This window comes from Delphinus delphis, chromosome 12, assembly GCF_949987515.2.
Source record: "Delphinus delphis chromosome 12, mDelDel1.2, whole genome shotgun sequence".
Taxonomy (NCBI): domain Eukaryota; kingdom Metazoa; phylum Chordata; class Mammalia; order Artiodactyla; family Delphinidae; genus Delphinus; species Delphinus delphis.
Genome location: NC_082694.2, coordinates 59896898 through 59915005, shown reverse-complemented (window position 1 = coordinate 59915005; position 18108 = coordinate 59896898). Strand labels below are relative to the sequence as shown.

The window sequence follows — 18108 nt, the reverse complement described above, 5'->3', positions numbered from 1 at the left end:
AAAATAAATAGCTAGTGGGAAGCAGCTGCATTGCATGGGGAGATCAGCTCGGTGCTCTGTGACCACCTAGAGGGGTGGGATAGGGAGGGTGGGAGACACAAGAGGGAAGAGATATGGGGATATATGTATACGTATAGCTGATTCACTTTGTTATACAGCAGAAAGTAACACACCATTGTAAAGCAATTATACTCCAATAAAGATGTTAAAAAAATAAATATAAAAAGATAAAATAAAATTAAAAGATAAGCTGTACAAATTAAAAGTTCTCCACTGCAAGCGCAGAGTTCTTTAACATACCTGCACAAAAACTCAGTAAACATGCGTGGTGGGAACTTCGATTTCAGTTCGATAAATGTCTCTCAGTTGTGTTCTCAGACGCACCCACCCACTCCCCCCAGCATCACTGCAAAGGCCATCAGGGAGGTTGTCACACCCCTGAGACCTGAAAAGTTACGTGGGCTGCTCTGCCCAGCTTTAGGGCCCTCAGGGCTGCTGGTGAGCTTTGAACAAATCCTGGGATTATTTATAATTGAACGTCAGTCTCGGCGAGCCTCCAGAGCCATGAAGGAGTTTATTATTCTCCACCCCACAGGCTTCCCTCTGTCCTCTGGCCTCCCCCTCCGGCCTGACATCCTGCCGCACTCACAGCAGGCTCTCTGGCTTGCGGGGGCCTCAGGGCACCTGGGCTGGCCAGCGGCCACCTTCCCACCGGATTGTTCCAGGAGTCCGGAATCGCAGACCACCCGGGGCGCCCACACATACCCTTCCGACTGGGATGGGGCATCCAAGGATGAGAATGGCCAGCTGAGGCGGAAACCCCACAAGACTGACTTACTCCAGGCTTATCTCAGCGGGGGCCTGCAGAGTCGGGACAGAAACGGACGCCGCTGGGAGGGCCTGGGTGGGAGCTCGCATCCCCTGGGCCTGGGCCTACCCCGCCCGTGAACATAGCAAGCTCTTAGGCCTGTAACGTGAATCATGCCCAGGCCAGGGGACTAGGAAAGTGAAACCATAAAGAACATTAGCCCTGGAGAGGCAGGTAAAGATCCTCTAAGAGGGTGAACGTAAAACTATTCTAGCTGCAGAGCCCTTTCTTCAAAAGAATCTTACCAGAAAACGCAATGAGCAAAACGGATGAAACCCCAGGAAGAAAAGCCCTCCGCTTTCGCGTCTATGGAGCCCAGGTGTTTTGATTTTATCTCCCTTCCATCTTGACCAGCTGGGGCCCCTGACATCTCGGAGCCCGCCTACGGTGTGCCCTCTGAGACTGTAAAGCCAGGCCGGCAGGCAGCCTTCTCTTGCCCGTGCAGGAATGGTGTTTATGGAAAGCCGTGGAAGATGGGCACATTGATGAAAGCGTTAGAATGTTCTCTCTTGAGAGTGGTAGAAGCCCAGTACAAACAAGCTTAATTAAGATGCAGCTTCGTTGTAAAGCTCCTGGAGCATCCAGACACATGTCTGGGCTTTCGATGCCTAGAATTGGGCCTCGACGCCATGAAGACCCCTCTCTCCCCGCCTCCCCTCTCTCCCCGCCTCCCCTCTCTCCGCCTCCCCTCTCTCCCCGCCTCCCCTCTCTCCGCCTCCCCTCTCTCCCCGCCTCCCCTCTCTCTCCGCTCCCCGCTCTCCTTACCGCTACTCGTCTTTATTACTCCAGTGAAGACGAATTTTCTCTGCGTGACTGAAAACATAGCCTGGGGGGGCTCTAGATTCCCAAACATCCCTCCAACCTCCCTGAGTTAGGATGACTTCACCACTAGCTCTTAGAACAGGGCCTCTGATTGGCCCAGATTCTGCCATCCCTGAACCAATCACTGTGGCCCAAGGGATGGGTACACGCCTAAGCCCTGGCCAAGAGCGTGGAGTTCTGGGATTGGCAGCCCCTCAGAACCACAGGGAAGGGGGACTGGAGAAATAGTTCCCCAAAGAAAGTGGGGGCCCCTGTTAGGTTAATGATCGTGAACAGCCCAGATTCTCAACATTTGTGACAAAGACTCTCTTGGAAACAGGGCCCTAACCCCAAGGAATGATCCCCATGAGTTCAACTTCAAGCATTAGAGACCGGGGCAAAGAGAGCCTTGCAGAGCCCCCGGGACCACCCACAGAGGGAGCCCTCTACCCTCTCTGCCCACACCACCAGAGCTAAACCCAAGCATTAGCTGGGAGCATGTGTGTTACTTTTCCATTTAAACTTAATTCAACTTGAAAGGACTCTTCATCATATCTTGTGCAAGTGAGCAAGGGAGAGTGTTGGTTCAGTGGTGCAATAAATAACCTCTCGTTATGAGAAACATGATGCCTCAGTCCCTAAGCCATTTGGTAACCATAATCTGATATTACAGAAGCTTTTCTTGTGAGACCAGAGATATCTGAGCCACTTCCCTTTTCAAACAACTTCGGCTAATGGCTTTCCATGCTATTAGTGGAATGAGTCCAAGCTCTCTTTGATTTGTGGTCACTTGTTTGGATCCTGAAAGGGGAGGCTCAGATTTGCAAGCAGGAGTAATTGCCTGGGAACACTGCAGAGTTATACAATTCCTGTGGAGTTGGAGGAACCACTCGTTTGGAGAAACTTGACTCCTCTACAGAGATGAAAATATTTGTCAAGGTTTCTCACTCCCATACTGGCCCCTTCCTCTCTCTGACAGCTCACTTCAGCCCTCTCTCTCTCTCCCCAATGTTCCTGATGCTGAGAATGTTTTCTTAGAAAGGAGGGGGCTCTTCTTGGATCCTACTACACAATGCCAGAAGCCATTTAGAAAGTGATGCAGTGGCACAGCCTGGCTGGCAGGTCCAACCACCGTATCCTCAGGCAAATGTCAGTCCTGGGAGTGCACCTAGAACTCTGCCTCTGAATTTCAAACTCCAGTCACTGTAGGGCAGGTAGAGTGGGAGCACAGCAGTGTGTGTGGCCATTAAACAGTTTCTCTTTCTAGTAGAAAGAGAGACACCATTTTGTAAAGTTGCCTGACACCTGCATGCTTCTGGGCTAAGCCGCAGGCCCATTTGAGGAGTCCTTGGTCCCATTTGATCTGAAAGAAAATGATAGTAGAACTTGACACTGTACTAAGTACACTTCACAGGGCGGGAGGGAGAACACCAGTGGGACAGCATTTGTTTTGACATTAGAAACCTGGCTTCATTTTCTGAACCATAACAACCAGAGGTTATCTCAGGCCTGGAAGGGACTTTTTCTTTTTAATAAGCTTTTGATTTTGGAATAAATTTAGATTTACAGAAAAGTTGCAAATGTAGTGCCAACATTTCCCATATACCCTAAGCCCAGTGTCCACTAATGATAACATCTCTCCTGACCACGCTGCATTTGTCCAAGTTAAGAAATTAACATTGGTACCCTGACATCAGCTACACTCCAGACATTAGTCAGATTTCACCCATTTCTCCATTAACGTTCCAGAATCCCACATGGCAGGCAGTCATCATGTCTCCTTCGTCTCTTCCAATCTGTGACCGTTTTTCTGTGTTTCCTTGTTTATCATGACCTTGACCATTGTGAAAATTACTGGTCAGGTATGTCATACACTGTCCCTCGATTCAGGTTGTCTGATATTGTCTCAGAATAGACTAAAATTATGGGTTTTGAGGAAGAGACCCAGAGGTGAAATACCTGGGAGGAATTTTTTTAAAGAACAGGTAGCTCAGAAGTTACAAACGAACCCGCCTTCAAATCAAATCATGTTTTGCTCGTTCTGTCTGTATCTTTGAGAAATTTTGTGCCAATTTTGTGCCGAAGTTTTTCAATTTAGATTTTCAACTTCTCTTAAAAAAATAGAAAGAGCTGGTGACTGCAGGCTTCCATGACGGTTAGAGGTGGGTGCCAGGAAGCTACGGCCCGCCGTGGGATGCGTCCTCTTCAGGCGCCATCAGTCCTGTGGCCTCCCCAGCTCTGAGCCTCAGCATCAGCTGCCATCGGTCATCATGTCCACGGTGTTGATTTTCTTACGGTAAAGAGGTGGCGTCTATGTTTCTACTACAGCAGAAATGAACCCAGATGGCCCCATGCTTCAAGAGAAAGAAGGCAAGAGCAAGAAACGTGGTGAGTCGAATCTCAAAGAAACTGCATGTTTCCTAATGACAGGAAAGGGTGTGAATGCACACCCTGAAAACTGCCTGTGATCCTCTGTGACTATCGTCACAGCCCTCACCACTCATTTGGCAGCAAAAAGCAGGGGTGTAGGTCAAGAGGGAAGCCAGGGCTTCCCTGGTGGCGCAGTGGTTGAGAGTCCGCCTGCCGATGCAGGGGACGTGGGTTCGTGCCCCGGTCCGGGAAGATCCCACATGCCGCGGAGCGGCTGGGCCCGTGAGCCATGGCCGCTGAGCCTGCGCATCCGGAGCCTGTGCTCCGCAACGGGAGAGGTCACAACAGTGAGAGGCCCGCGTACCAAAAAAAAAAAAAAAAAAGAGGGAAGCCAGTCAAAAGGCAAGTAGATGTATGAAGGGAAAGGATGCTGCCCTGGGTTCCCTTCCCCAAGGTCAAATTCATGTCACTGCCCAGGGATGGCCCTGTTAACCTACTGGACACGGCCATGCAGTAGGGTCTACGCAGCTGGGCCTACCCTGGGCAGGAATTTCCAGCACTGCCAATTCCACCTCAGAAGAGGTCCTGCTAGCAGAGAGAGGATCTTCCACATCTTTTGTGCCCTCCCTAAACTATGGGCCTGCTGGAGGCACAGTGAGGGTCTGTCTGCTTATCCTCTACACTCCACCCTGCTGTCTGTGAGTCAGACATCCTCTGGCACATCACCTAGAGTTCTGAGCCCCAGCCTTCCCTGACCCCTGACAGGTCCCCCAATCCCTCCTGCTTCTCCTCCTCCCCTTTCCTGTCCCACTCCGTCACCCCAGCCTTGAAGGCTTTAGGATCTGAAGAGTGTGACCACACCAGGTGTTGAGGTGGTGACCAAACCAAGTCTCCAAGCGCTCCACTAATGTGCTGAGTCCTACCTGCTGCATCATCAAAGCAAACCTGGGGGGAGCAGGACCTTGAGTGAAAGGAGTGAGCACTGGACCAGGAGTCAGAGGATCTGGATCCAGTCTTGATTCCAGTGCTGTGCAGTGTTGGGCAAATCACCTAACCCCTCTGAGCCTGAGCTATCTCAGCTATCAAGTCCAGTGACGTTTCTGTGATGTATAAATATGATCCAGGGACTTCCCTGGTAGTCCAGTGGTTAAGACTCTGTGCTCCCAATGCAGGGGGCCCGGGTTCAATCCCTGGCCAGGGAACTAGATCCTGCATGCCACAACTAAGAGCCCTCATGCCACAGCTAAAGATTCCACATGCCACAACTAAAAAAGATCTTGCATGCTGCAACTAAAGATCCCGCATGCTGCAACTAAGACCCAGCGCAGCCAAATACATAAATAAACAAACAAACAAACAAATAAATAAAGATGATCGAGCCACAGAGTCAGTTTCATGACTTGTTTCCTTTGCTCTCAAGCCCAAGTTATACCTTTCTCTACATGTCCAGAGCAGCCCAACTTTCTCCACCAGTGCCCCAACCTCACATTCCCTGCACCCCTACTCCTAATAGAACTGCCTGAGGACAACATATTCAGATTGGAGCATGGGGCCCAGCTCATACATGAGGACTTGCCTGAGGCAGGGGTAGGTCTGAAGGCTCTTTTGTGGCCCAGGACAGACCCTAAATCCCAGAGTTGACAGTGGGAGTGGTGTCTCCCTAAGCTGACTCAAAGATCCTTCTCTCAGATGAACAGAGAAGACTGAGCCATAGGCTTTAAAAATATTCCAGAGAAATAAACCTTCATTGTTATCGCTGTGGCCAGATCAGGAGGCCTCCCAGGACTCTCCGTGGACATGGGCTGCCTCTGAAGTGCTGGGAACTTACCAAACCAGGAGAAGGCAAGCTCACAATAGGCAAAAGGGCAAACAAATCATATGAGCAAAGTGACAAAACCAAGAGAGGGAGACAAAGCCCACTGTGGGACTGGCCAGTGGGATCCTGGTAAGAAAAGATTCCTCGTCCAAGAACTCGGATGGTGTTTGTCATAAGATTATGAAACACTGTGGAACTTGTTGTTCCTGTAATTTGCCTGCTTCAGAGGAGCTAATGTTTATTGATTTTCTTCTGTAAGAGGCAGAATCATCAATTTGGGTTGCCACTGTTGAAAGTTCTCAGGTATCTGGAAGAAGCTTGAACAAAAAAGAATTAGGCATCTCTATACTGGTTTTATTCTTAATCACAGAGGTTGCTATTGTGACAGGCGTCGCAGACATCCAAATCCTTATTCTTTTTCAAATTCTCAGAGGTTGAAAGTGTCAGAAGGAATTAACATTTGTGGAACACTGAACATGTGTCAGGCACTGAGCTGGGCCCTTTAACAAGACCACAGGAGGACTTCCCTGGTGGTCCAGTGGGTAAGAATCCGCACTCCCAATGCAGGGGGACTGGGTTCGATCCCTGGTCAGGGGCCTAGATCCTGAGTGCCGCAACTAAGACTGGCGCAGCCTAAATAAATAAATATTTAGGCACTCGGGATCTTCGCTGCGACATGTTTAGTTGCGGCATGCAGACTCTTAGTTGCAGCATGCATGTGGGATCTAGTTCCCCAAACAGGGATCGAACCCAGGCCCCCTGCATTGGGAGTGCAGATTCTTACCCACTGGACCACCAGGGAAGTCCCAGTAAATAAATATTAAAAAAAAAGCAAAACAGCAGGGAATTTAATCCGTGCAGGATCTCCAAAAATTATTATTATGCCTATTTCACTGAAGAGAAAATTGAATTGTAAAAAATTAAATAGCTTGCCCAAAGTTCCACAGATAAAATGGAGCCAAAGTGAGATTCTGATCCACGTCTGTGCGTCTCAAGTTCCTAATCTTTCCTTGGCTCATACCGCCTCTTTGTGACTGGTTTTTCTCCAACATTTTACATATTTTATTGTCCTATTGCATTATTTGAAACTTCCAAAACAACACTAAATAATGATACAAGTGGTCAATGCTATTTGTTCCAGGTTTTAAAATGGCTTCTCTATTCCATAGTTTGATACAGTCATCAGCATGTTTAAAGTTTTATTCTATCCCTAACTTACATGGAATTTTTATCAGTAATTGTTGCTAGATTTTATCAAATGCTTTTAGTTTCTACTGCTATAATAATACAGGCTTTTTCTCTTTCAATCTAACACAGTAAATTTTTTTGATGAATTTCCAAATTTCAAACTATCTTTATAAACCTGAAATAAACATGGGCTTAATTTCCTTTCTTTCTTTTTGTAACTTTCACTGGGTTGTGCTTACTAATTTTCGTTTAGTATCTTAGCTTCTACATTCATAAGTGAAATTTTCTAGTTTTCTTTTTCTATCCTCATCAAGTTTTAATATTGATATTACTTGGGAGCTATTTCCACCTGTTTCTCTGGCCTATGATGGTTTAAATAGTAACCTACAGCAGTTTCATGGATGCTGGCACGAAACTCCTGGATCAGAGACAAAAGGCAGCTTGTTACTCACAGCAATAGCAGCAGAGACAGATCAGCGTTTTGGTGCCAATTTCCTAAGGGCAATGTGAAGAGGACCAGATGACACCTGCACATGCAGTGGTTGGACTACAGGAGAGAAGAACCCTGGGTTTAAGGAACCTGATAATTTCACAATGGGCACTAAGCATACCTGCCATTTGCTCCATTGCGAGACACACTCTGTCTTCCAAGGTCATAAGTAACCTGCCCTTTATTCTGAAGGGAACCACCATCTCTACCTTCCACAGTCGTTCACCATCCAAACACCCTGGAAAAGATGGCCCAGTAGTTCACTCGCAAATGCACAAAAAGGTGAGAGACCCATGGAGAACTATTTCCCAACAGTGGACAGCTGAGACCAAAAGGACAAAACATTAGTACTTGTTTATTCTTAGACAGTGGGCATGTGAAAGTCATTACATTCTTTTCTACATTTTTTAAACACCCCTTGCCAAAAAAAAAAAAAAAAACAAGGAAAGAAAGAAAAAGGAAGAAGAGCTTTCTCGTAATGGAATCACTACTTCAAGATTTGGTGAGTGTTCCAGCAGAATAAGGTGACTTCCCTTTAGGGACGTTGCAGAATTCCTGAACTGGATGGGTGGGGCAGGGTAAGGCCCTTCTAATTGAAGGAATCTACAATATTAGGTCAACTTCGAAGGCATTTCAGAACTCCTTAGCTATTCTTACTCAGTACCTCTGCATTTCGTCATATTCATAGGTGAACAGGGACAGATGATTGGAAATCTCTCACACACACATACACACACACAATTTCCAAATAACTCATGGCTGGGATTACCCACGTTTCTTAATCTCTTTAGTCTTTTCTTAATGAGGTCAGTGGGAGGGCTGTTATTTTTGCTTCTAAAGCACTGGTGTATGAAAAATGTCATGGTCACAGGAAAGTCAGTGGTGAACAAGATAAACATGACCCTGTCCCACAGAACTTACTATGTACAGGAGAAGAGAAATAATTCAACAGAATAATAAGATTTGATTGGCTCTCAGATTCACTAGAAATTGATTTAGCCCTCTCCCCTCCCACCTCTACTCACCCACTGGCTCTCTAAGGAGCCTTTGCCAGAGGGAGTTGGTGTAGTTTTCCTGTGTTTGTCCCGTAGAGAGTAATAGAACAGGAGGCCCAGGGAAACCATAGATTAATAAAAGATCCAGTAAGGTGCTGGTTGATAAAAGGTATCTGCTCAGGTAACTCTCCTCTCTTTAGCTCAGATTTTCCTTTTCATAGGAAATTCCAATGTCTAGCTTCACAGCTCAGCTGAATACTTATTGCTTTAAAGGACCCAGCAAACCTAACATACCATTAAAAAGTCCAAAATTAGGATATTCTCTCGACGCCTTTGCCCAAAATGCAACACCCCACATCCTTGGTCCTTTCCTTTCTTCTGCCCCTCTGATGCCATTCTTGTGGCCATAACAGTATGTCAAACATGCACGCGCGCATGCATTTGCTTTCTCTACATTTCTAACATTTCCTCTTAATTCACTCCAAAAGGATGTAGGAGTGGCTACTATTTCTGAAATAGGAATAAGATTAGCTAATGAGGATGGTCTTTTTACCCATCCTCTCGGCAAAAATCAAAACACAGGTACAGTTCAACTTAAGCAAATACTTAAATGAAAATATTAAATTGAATTAATGTTAAATCCATTGAATAGTCTTTATTTTTGAAAGCATTCAGAGTAGAATTCCTTTACTTAGCAAGCGTCCCTCACAGCTATTTCCCAAATATATTTACTCTGAAAGAGAAAATGTACCTGCAGTTTGGCTTTTTCCCAGATTTGATACCAGAGATACCGGAAGTCGGATAAGCAATGAGCAAAATGCAAAACCAGATTCTAGTTTCCTTCAAAAACTGAAGTGACAATTCTAATCTGCTGCCATCTAAAATGCTGGGCTGCCACAAATGATTTTGAAAGATGGGCTTTATCTGCCCCCTGCTGTATTCTGGGTAAATGACAGGCCATCCTAATTTAGCAGCAGGAGACAGAGCCAGACGTGGTATGTACCAGCACCTCTTACTAGAATAGAAAGGCTATGGCAAAAAGACCGTGCCTGGGCTTCACCACTGTGTCTCCAGAATGGAGTGTAGCTGGAATGCAGCAGGCATGACACTAATATGTGCCGAATGCCTGCACATACAGGAAAGGAAGTTGTGCTTACATACTGTTTGCATAAGCATAATACCAAGCGCGTATAGGCCCAAGGGGAAAAAAAGATATTTTGCAATTCTCTGTTCATAAGTGTTTGAAATAAACTGGTGGCAATTGGGCATGACTGACGTCCTCTAATAATTCCACTGGGCTAAACAAAATAATAAATTGGAATATTCAGACTTAACAATAAAGATAGATTTTCTAAATGTTGCTTACTGCCAAGAAATAAATCTTTGAGAGCTTAGGATCTAAAAGCCACAAGGTTAAAAGACCATATGATTATTTCCAAGATGGAGGACTGGTTGAGATATCATAAAATTCGCTGTGTTATCTCTTTCATCCCTTTCTCCAGAGACACCTGCTGCTACCAGCCCTCTAGTCATTATCCGTATATCTCTCAAACACTAGTGAAGGCAAGGACAAAAATAATAGGCATCTTCCTTAGTTGGGGGTGGATTTATTGAATACGAAAGAAGTCACGTTAGGGCTAAGATTTAGACATTTGATATACCACCATACCTACCCTGAAGGTTAGGCTTCTCCGATCACTCAAAAAATCAGTGTATGCAGAACAGTTCTAAAGGGAAGATAATTAAGTGCCAATGGATGTGATATAGAAAATGTCGAAAGAGAAATGTTTCCACCAGGGGAATCTTTCTACCAGTTGAGACTGGCACTTGGCCATTTCAGGTTCCTTGCACCACGCCACTAAACCAGCAAATAAGATGGGGTGCAGTGGGGAGTGCCGACCATTTCAGCTGAGGCCGTTGATCTTGGGTGTTAGGGAAAATAGGAGTGCTTCCTTAGACAGGCCGAAGCAATGTTCACAAACTGAGGGGTCCTCCTTGTACCTCCCCACGGAATGCTGCAAGTTAGCAGGACTAGAGCAACCGTAGAGAAGTAGAGGGCCACCAAGAACTCAGATGCTCAGGAATGAAGGTTAGGGTCACTCCACCAGGTAAAGGCAGACCAAGTTGTGGCTGAGGGCAAAGGGAACATGGAGTGGGTAAATATCAACTATAGCCTTATATTTCCCCTTGCAGGTGAGTTACGTTATATAAGAATATATGTTAAATTTTTCCCCTCTCCCTTCCCCAGATATATAGTGTATATAGCCTCTGTGGATTTATTTTACAATTTATCCATGGCTAACAGGGCATTAAGAAAAGAGTGTGTTTAAATTAGAAGAACGAACATCAAAATTCTGAATATGGAGCTGAATGCAATCAACTGAAATTTGGGGCTTCCCCTTTTGAGGACAGAGTAGCATATTTTGTATAAGGGATTGTTGCATTGTGTTCTGCAGGCTAGAGATTGAAGGATGGAGGGAGGGTGTACATTGATGTTGGGCCTCCAGAGGGTGACTGCGGTGGACATCTGTCCCTACCCCGAATCTTTCAAACAGCTTCTCACTTGGATAATTCTCCAAGTATAAATCCTACCTCCCTCATCTGGAATAACTTTTTAAAAATACATTGAAATTTTGAAATTAACACAACAGGTGTGTTAGAGTCTACCAATCAGATATACATGTGTAAGACTTTGTTTTGAAAGTGAATTTTCTGAGAAAACAGAGAAGGTCCAGGCCAGCAAAGGCAGCCAGTTCTGAAGTCAAGTGGTGACGGGACTGTCTCCAGCGTCCACAGCAGAGTCCATGTGTTTTGGCTGGGCCCCGTTACATGGTCAAATCTGAGGTGTGGTTCTGAGAGTTGTTCCGAGAAGCTCAACCTAGCTTCTCCAGAAATTCCACAAATTTCTAATAGCCTTTGTGAATCCCTTCCCACGTAGACTAGCTAGAGAGGATTCTATCTTAGAACTAAGACGTCTGATTAGAATAGAAAAAGTTAGTAGCTATGTGTCCAAGGCAGTTTGCTTTGCCTCTCTCAGCCTCAGCTTTGTCATCCTTGAAAACTTTCAAGCACTGTTGTAAAGACCAGAAATAATACAAAATGTCTTATATGTAAAAAAACTCTATGGAGAACAGTATGGAGGTTCCTTAAAAAACTAAAAATAGAACTACCATGTGACCCAGCAATCCCACTCCCGTGCTTAATTCAAAAAGACACGTGCACTCCAAAGTTCATTGCAGCAGTATTTACAATAGCCAGGACATGGAAGCAACCTAAATGCCCATCAACAGAGGAATGGATAAAGAAGATGTGGCACATACATACAATGGAATATTACTCAGCCATAAAAAGAAATGGAGTTATTTGTAGTGAGGTGGATGGACCTAGAGTCTGTCACACAGAGTGAAGTAAGTCAGAAACAGAAAAACAAATACCATATGCTAACACATATATATGGAATCTAAAAAAAAAAAAGTTCTGAAGAACGTAGGGGCAGGACAGGAATAAAGACGCAGACGTAGAGAATGGACTTGAGGACACGGGGAGGGGGAAGAGTAAGCTGGGATGAAGTGAGAGAGTAGCAGCTGCATAGCACAGGGAGATAAGCTTGGTGCTTTGTGACCACCTAGAGGGGTGGGATACGGAGGGTGGGAGGGAGAGGCAAGAGGGAGGGGATATGGGGATATATGTATACGTATAGCTGACTCACTGTGTTATACAGCAGAAACTAACACAACGTTGTAAAGCAATTATACTCCAATAAAGATGTTAAAAAAAGAGAAAAAGAAAATGGGGTTAGACTAGGTAGCGGTTCTCAGTCCTAAGTGCACAATAGAATCACCTGGGAAACTTTTAGAAAATGAATAACTGGGCTTCCCTGGTGGCGCAGTGATTGAGAGTCCGCCTGCTGATGCCGGGGACATGGGTTCGTGCCCCGGTCCTGGAAGATCCCACATGCCGCGGAGCGGCTGGGCCCGTGAGCCATGGCCGCTGGGCCTGCGCATCCGGAGCCTGTGCTCTGCAACGGGAGAGGCCACAACAGTGAGAGGCCTGCGTACAAAAACAAACAAACAAAGAAAATGAATAACCAACAAGGACCTACTGTATAGCACAGGGAACTCTTCTCAATGTTATGTGGCAGCCTGGATGGGAGGGGAGTTTGGGGGTGAATGGATACATGTGTATGTATGGCTGAGTCCCTTTGCTGTGCGCCTGAAACTATCACAACGTTGTTAATTGGCGATACTCCAATATAAAATAAAAAGTTAAAACAAAAAAAGGAAGAAGGTATCAGTGTTTATCTCCAAGAAGTTCAAAGTATTCAAGATAATTGGTTTTTATATCTTCTAAATTTCTTGCATTTTATAATGAAAGGGAAAAAAGATGTTTTTATTTAGGGGGATTGTTTAAAGAAATGAGTTTACAATATAGTCCCAATTCCCACTGTTCACAAGTGGAATTTGGTCGGTCTGACCCAGTCTGTTTCTGGTGACAGGAGCATGACATAGGCCTTGAAGTATTAAGAAAAATCATCCAAAACTTGGAAATAACCAAAGACAGTTACAGCATGTCCTTTCAAGGTCATACTGGTGCTTTGTTTAACATGCCTGCCAGGGTATTTCTTAATCTAGGGCAGTGGTTCTCAAAGTGTAATCTAAGGACCGCTGAGGGTTCCCAAGACACTTTAGGGATTTTGTAAGGTCCTCCCTTTCCAACTACATAACTCTGTGAGGCCAAATTTTCCTCATATACTTCAACCAAAAACAACATATTGCAACATATGAATGCAGAAATTGATATAAGGATTCAGCTGTCTTCTGATAAGCCAATTAAGTGTTCTATTTGCAAAAGTGTAAAACAATGCCTTTTTTCTCAAAATATATCTGAAGTTATTTTTCATTAAAAAATGTTAACATATAATGGGCTCGTTATTTTTATTTTTAAAATACAGTTGACCCTTGAACACACGGGTTTGAACTGCGCAGGTCAACTTATAAACGGATATTTTCCCTTAGATACCAACTGCTGTGCTACATGATCCATGGTTGGTTGGACCCAGAGATGTAGAACCCAAGACAAAGGGCGGACGGTAAAGCTATTCCTGGATTTTTGACTGTGGGAAGGGTGGGTAACCCTAACCCTCACCTTGTTCAAGGGTCCCCTATAACTAATACTTAAACATTTGTGTTTTAGTTTCTAATAAGGTTAATATTGATAGATCATTGGGATCCTCAGTTTTTAAGAGTATTAAGGGATACTGAGAACAAAACTTTGAGACTCGCTGAGCTACATGCCTGACTTTGCTATTCATTTTGGAGGGCTCAGATCACTCAGCACACTCATTTCAAAACACCCTTCCTGGTAGACCGCATAATTCCTGTTCCTCCGATTCTGCTTCAAACCAGCTTTGCCATCTTATCCGTTTCCTCATTAAGGAGGTGAATAAATTTGACTAATACTCATTATATGTGTATAACAGTCAAGTTTGATCTTTTGAAGATTATACTTCGATAGGAGGTGTAATCTCTGCTGATTCATAAAGACATTTACGATTTAGCCCTGGAGTTCTTTTCTTTGCATTCAAAGGTGGATGAAGCAAGGAACACTATGAAAATCTTACTCTTAAACATTTCCCTAATGAAATGAAATGAGACAACTGTGATGATCAGCTGTGCCTAAAACTACTTTGTTCCTCGAGGAAAGTGTTTAAGAGAGAACCAGTCCAAAGCTTGGGAAGCAGAGCGGCAGGGGTTTTTTTTTTTGTTTTTAATTTTATTTATTTGTGGCTGTGTTGGGTCTTCGTCTCTGTGCGAGGGCTTTCTCTAGTTGCGGCAAGTTGGGGCCACTCTTCATCGCGGTGCGCGGGCCTCTCACTGTCGCGGCCTCTCTTGTTGCAGAGCACGGGCTCCAGACGCGCAGGCTCAGTAATTGTGGCTCACGGGCCCAGTTGCTCCGCGGCATGTGGGATCCTCCCAGACCAGGGCTCGAACCTGTGTCCCCTGCATTGGCAGGCAGATTCTCAACCACTGCGCCACCAGGGAAGTCCAGAGCGGCAGTTTTAAAAGAATGTCTAAGGTTAAAAATGGATCTGTAATTTGGGAGAGACAATATTCACTTTAATATGGAAGAATATACTTTTTAAAAAATTTATTTTATTTTTGGCTGTGTTGGGTCTTTGTTGCTGCGTGTGGGCTTTCTCTAGTTGTGGTGAGCGGGGGCTACTCTTCATTGCGGTGCATGGACTTCTCATTGCGGTGGCTTCTCTTGTTGTGGAGCACAGGCTCTTGGTGCGCGGGCTTCAGTAGTTGTGGCTTGTGGGCTCTAGAGCGCAGGCTCCATAGTTGTGGCGCATGGGCTTAGTTGCTCCGCAGCATGTGGGATCCTCCCGGACCAGGGCTCGAACCCGTGTCCTCTGCATTGGCAGGCAGATTCTTAACCACTGCGCCACCAGGGAAGCCCTGGAAGAATATACTTTTAATCTACTGTTAATAGCTGTCCTTTCCAACACAGGCTCCACCTCCCTCTTAGGTAAACAACATAAGAACATAATTTCAGCTGTCTGCAGAACTTTCCTAGTCAGTATAAAATCAGCAGAAATTGATCACCCTACTACCCATTAGGAAACACTTCTCAAATCCTTCAGCTCCAGGGTGCATCAGAATGATCTGAGAGGCCTATTAGACACACAGATTTGAGTTCATCGTACAGTGTGGGGCGGGGCAATACTGTGCATTTAAAACAAGCACTCCGGGTGATTGATTTAAAAATACATAAAACCACACTTTGAGAAATTATCTAGACAATTAAAACCTGCTGAACTTCCATTTTTCTAAGAATCACCGTGTATGCTTAACATCTGCATGCCAAGTCTGTCTACAGGGTCCGTAAGGCACTTCACAATCAGACTGGTGTCTCACAACTTCCTCTCCCACCACTCCATCCATCTCTGCCCTACAACCCCCTCCCATCCTGGAGCCCAACTGGCCCACTGCTGCAGTCCTCCTTGCTGTTGACCTCTTTCCCTCTCCCTTCCCCTGCCTGTGCAGGACTGTTTATTTTTCACAGCAGTGCAATAGCGTGGACAGTTCCTGGCTATTTGGACTCTAAAGCCAGTAGACCTGGCTTCCAATCCCAGAACCCTTTGGTAAAAGTGGCCGACCCTGGGGGCGCCTGCCCCTACATAGCCATCGAGTCCCTGTACAGGAAGCACTGTCTTGAACAGGGGAAGCAGCAGCTGGAGCCGCAGGAGGCAGACCTGGCTGAGGAGTTCCTGCTCACTGACTGCAGCGCCATGTGGCAGACGGTGGGAGAAATGGGCCGCTTAGAAGTGGAGGCCGAGGCCAGGATGGAGAACTTGGCGAGTGGCAGTTCCAGGTCAGTTCCTAGCTCTGACTGCTGCTGGTGGCCCAAAAGCCAGCCAGCCAGCTTATCACCATGGCAACGGACCCTACAATGATGTGGATATCCCCGGCTGCTGGTTCTTCAAGCTGCCTCACAAGGATGGTAACAGCTGCAATGCTGGCAGCCCCTTCGCCAAAGACTTCCTGCCCAAGATGGCGGACGGCACCCTGCAGGCTGGCCCAGGAGTTGCCAGTGGGCCCCGTGCCTTGGAAATCAACAAAATGATTTCTTTTTGTAGGAATGCCCATAAATGTATCAGGTCCCAGATGGTGGTGTGGCTGCCCAGGTCAGCTCTGCCCCGTGCTGTGACCAGGCACCCAAACTATGATGAGGAAGGCCGCTATGGGGCCATCCTGCCCCAGGGGGTGACCGCTGGCACCATCACCAACTACAGCCCATCACGTGGGCTGTAGAGCCCACCTGGCTCATTGCCAGCAACGCCCGACCTGACCGAGTAGGCAGTGAGTTGAAGGCCATGGTGCAGGTCCCACCCAGCTACGCCCTCGTGGGTGCTGACGTGGGCTCACAGGCGCTGTGGATTGCAGCTGTGCTTGGAGACGCCCACTTTGCTGGCGTGCATGGCTGCACGGCCTTTGGGTGGATGACACTGCAGGGCAGGAAGAGCAGGGGCACCAATCTACACAGCAAGAGAGCTGCCACAGTGGGCATCACCCATGAGCACACCAAGGTCTTCAACTATGGCTGCATCTATGGGGGGGGCAGCCCTTCGCTGAGCGCCTCCTAATGCAGTTCAACCACTGGCTCACGCGGCAGGAGGCAGCTGAGAAGGCCCGACAGATGTATGCAGTCACCAAGGGCCACTGCAGCTATCGGCTGTTAGATGAGGGCGAGTGGCTGGTGAGGGAGTTGGACCTCCCTGTGGACAGGATGGAGGACGGCTTGGTTTCCCTGCTGGATCTACGCAAGATCCAGAGAAGCTTCTAGGAAATCACAATGGAAGAAGTGGGAGGAGGTTGCTGAATAAGCCTGGATGGGGGACACAGAGTCAGAAATGTTCAATAAGCTGGAGAGCATTGCGATGTCTGACACACCAGTACCCCGGTGCTGGGCTGCTGCAGCAGCCGAGCCCTGGAGCCCTCTGCTGTCCAGGGGGGCGTTTATGACCAGCTGTGTGAATCGAGCGGTGCAAAGCTCCGCCGCGGACTACTTACACCTCATGCTTGTGGCCATGAAGTGGCTGTTTGAGGTGTTCGCCATCGATGGGTGCTTCTGCATCAGCACCCATGATGAGGTTCGCTACCTGGTGCGGGAGGAGGACTGCTACTGTGCTGCCCTCGCCCTGCAGATCGCCAGCCTCTTGACCAGGTGCATGTTTGCCTACAAGCTGGGTCTGAATGACTTGCCCCCAGTCAGTCGCCTTCTTCAGTACAGCCGATATTGACCGGTGCCTCAGGAAGGAAGTGACCATGGATTGTAAAACCCCTTCCAACCCAACTGGGATGGAAAGCAGATACGGGATTCCCGAGGGGGAAGCACTGGATATTTACCAGATAATTGAACTCACCAAAGGCTCCCTGGAAAAATGAAGCCAGCCTGGATGGTAGCTCTGCCTGGAGGCTCTGTATTTGCTCCCGTGGAGTTTCATCGGGGCGGTGCAGGCTCCTAAACTCAGGCTTTCAGCCGTGCTTTTTACAAAAGGGCTTGCCTAAGGCCAGCCATTTTTCAGTAGCAGGACTTGCCAAGAATGATTGCCTCTAATTGACGGTGCAATTGAGTTCAGAACCAAGATGCCAACGTTGGTGCAGGCTGTAGGACAAGGGGGCATTGTTGCTTGTTGGGTAAAAAGCAAGCAGAAGCCCCAAAGTTCACATTAACTCAGGCATTTCACTTCTTTTTCCTTTTCTTCTTGGCTGGTTCTTTGTTCTGTCCCTCATGCTCTGATGCAGTGCCCTAGAAGGGGAGAGAAGTAATGCTCTAAATGGAATAAGCCTGCTCGGAGGCAGTGGAAATAAAAACAAAGACCCTTTATCTTCTCACCAAAAAAAATAAAGTGGCTAACCTCTGTGAGCCTCAGATGACTCCTCTATCAAAACGGACATTAAAATACCCACCCCAAGGTTATTATTACACCAGCATTGGCGGTATTTCGTTTAGATGCTAAATGTCTTAGTTTGGGGGTTTTGCCTCCTGTAAAACCTTCAATCCTCCCTGGAAGAAC

The 18108-nt window shown here is 46.6% G+C and overlaps 1 non-coding gene and 1 pseudogene across 1 annotated transcript; both read left to right on the top strand.

The window, feature by feature from the left end:
- The first annotated feature begins 5168 nt into the window (after window positions 1–5168).
- On the top strand, window positions 5169–5241 carry TRNAG-CCC (transfer RNA glycine (anticodon CCC)). The gene has a single exon. It is a non-coding gene; the product is annotated as a tRNA-Gly (tRNA).
- A 5434-nt stretch (window positions 5242–10675) lies between these two features.
- LOC132435382 (DNA polymerase subunit gamma-1 pseudogene) lies at window positions 10676–17648 on the top strand (annotated as a pseudogene).
- Window positions 17649–18108: the final 460 nt, after the last annotated feature.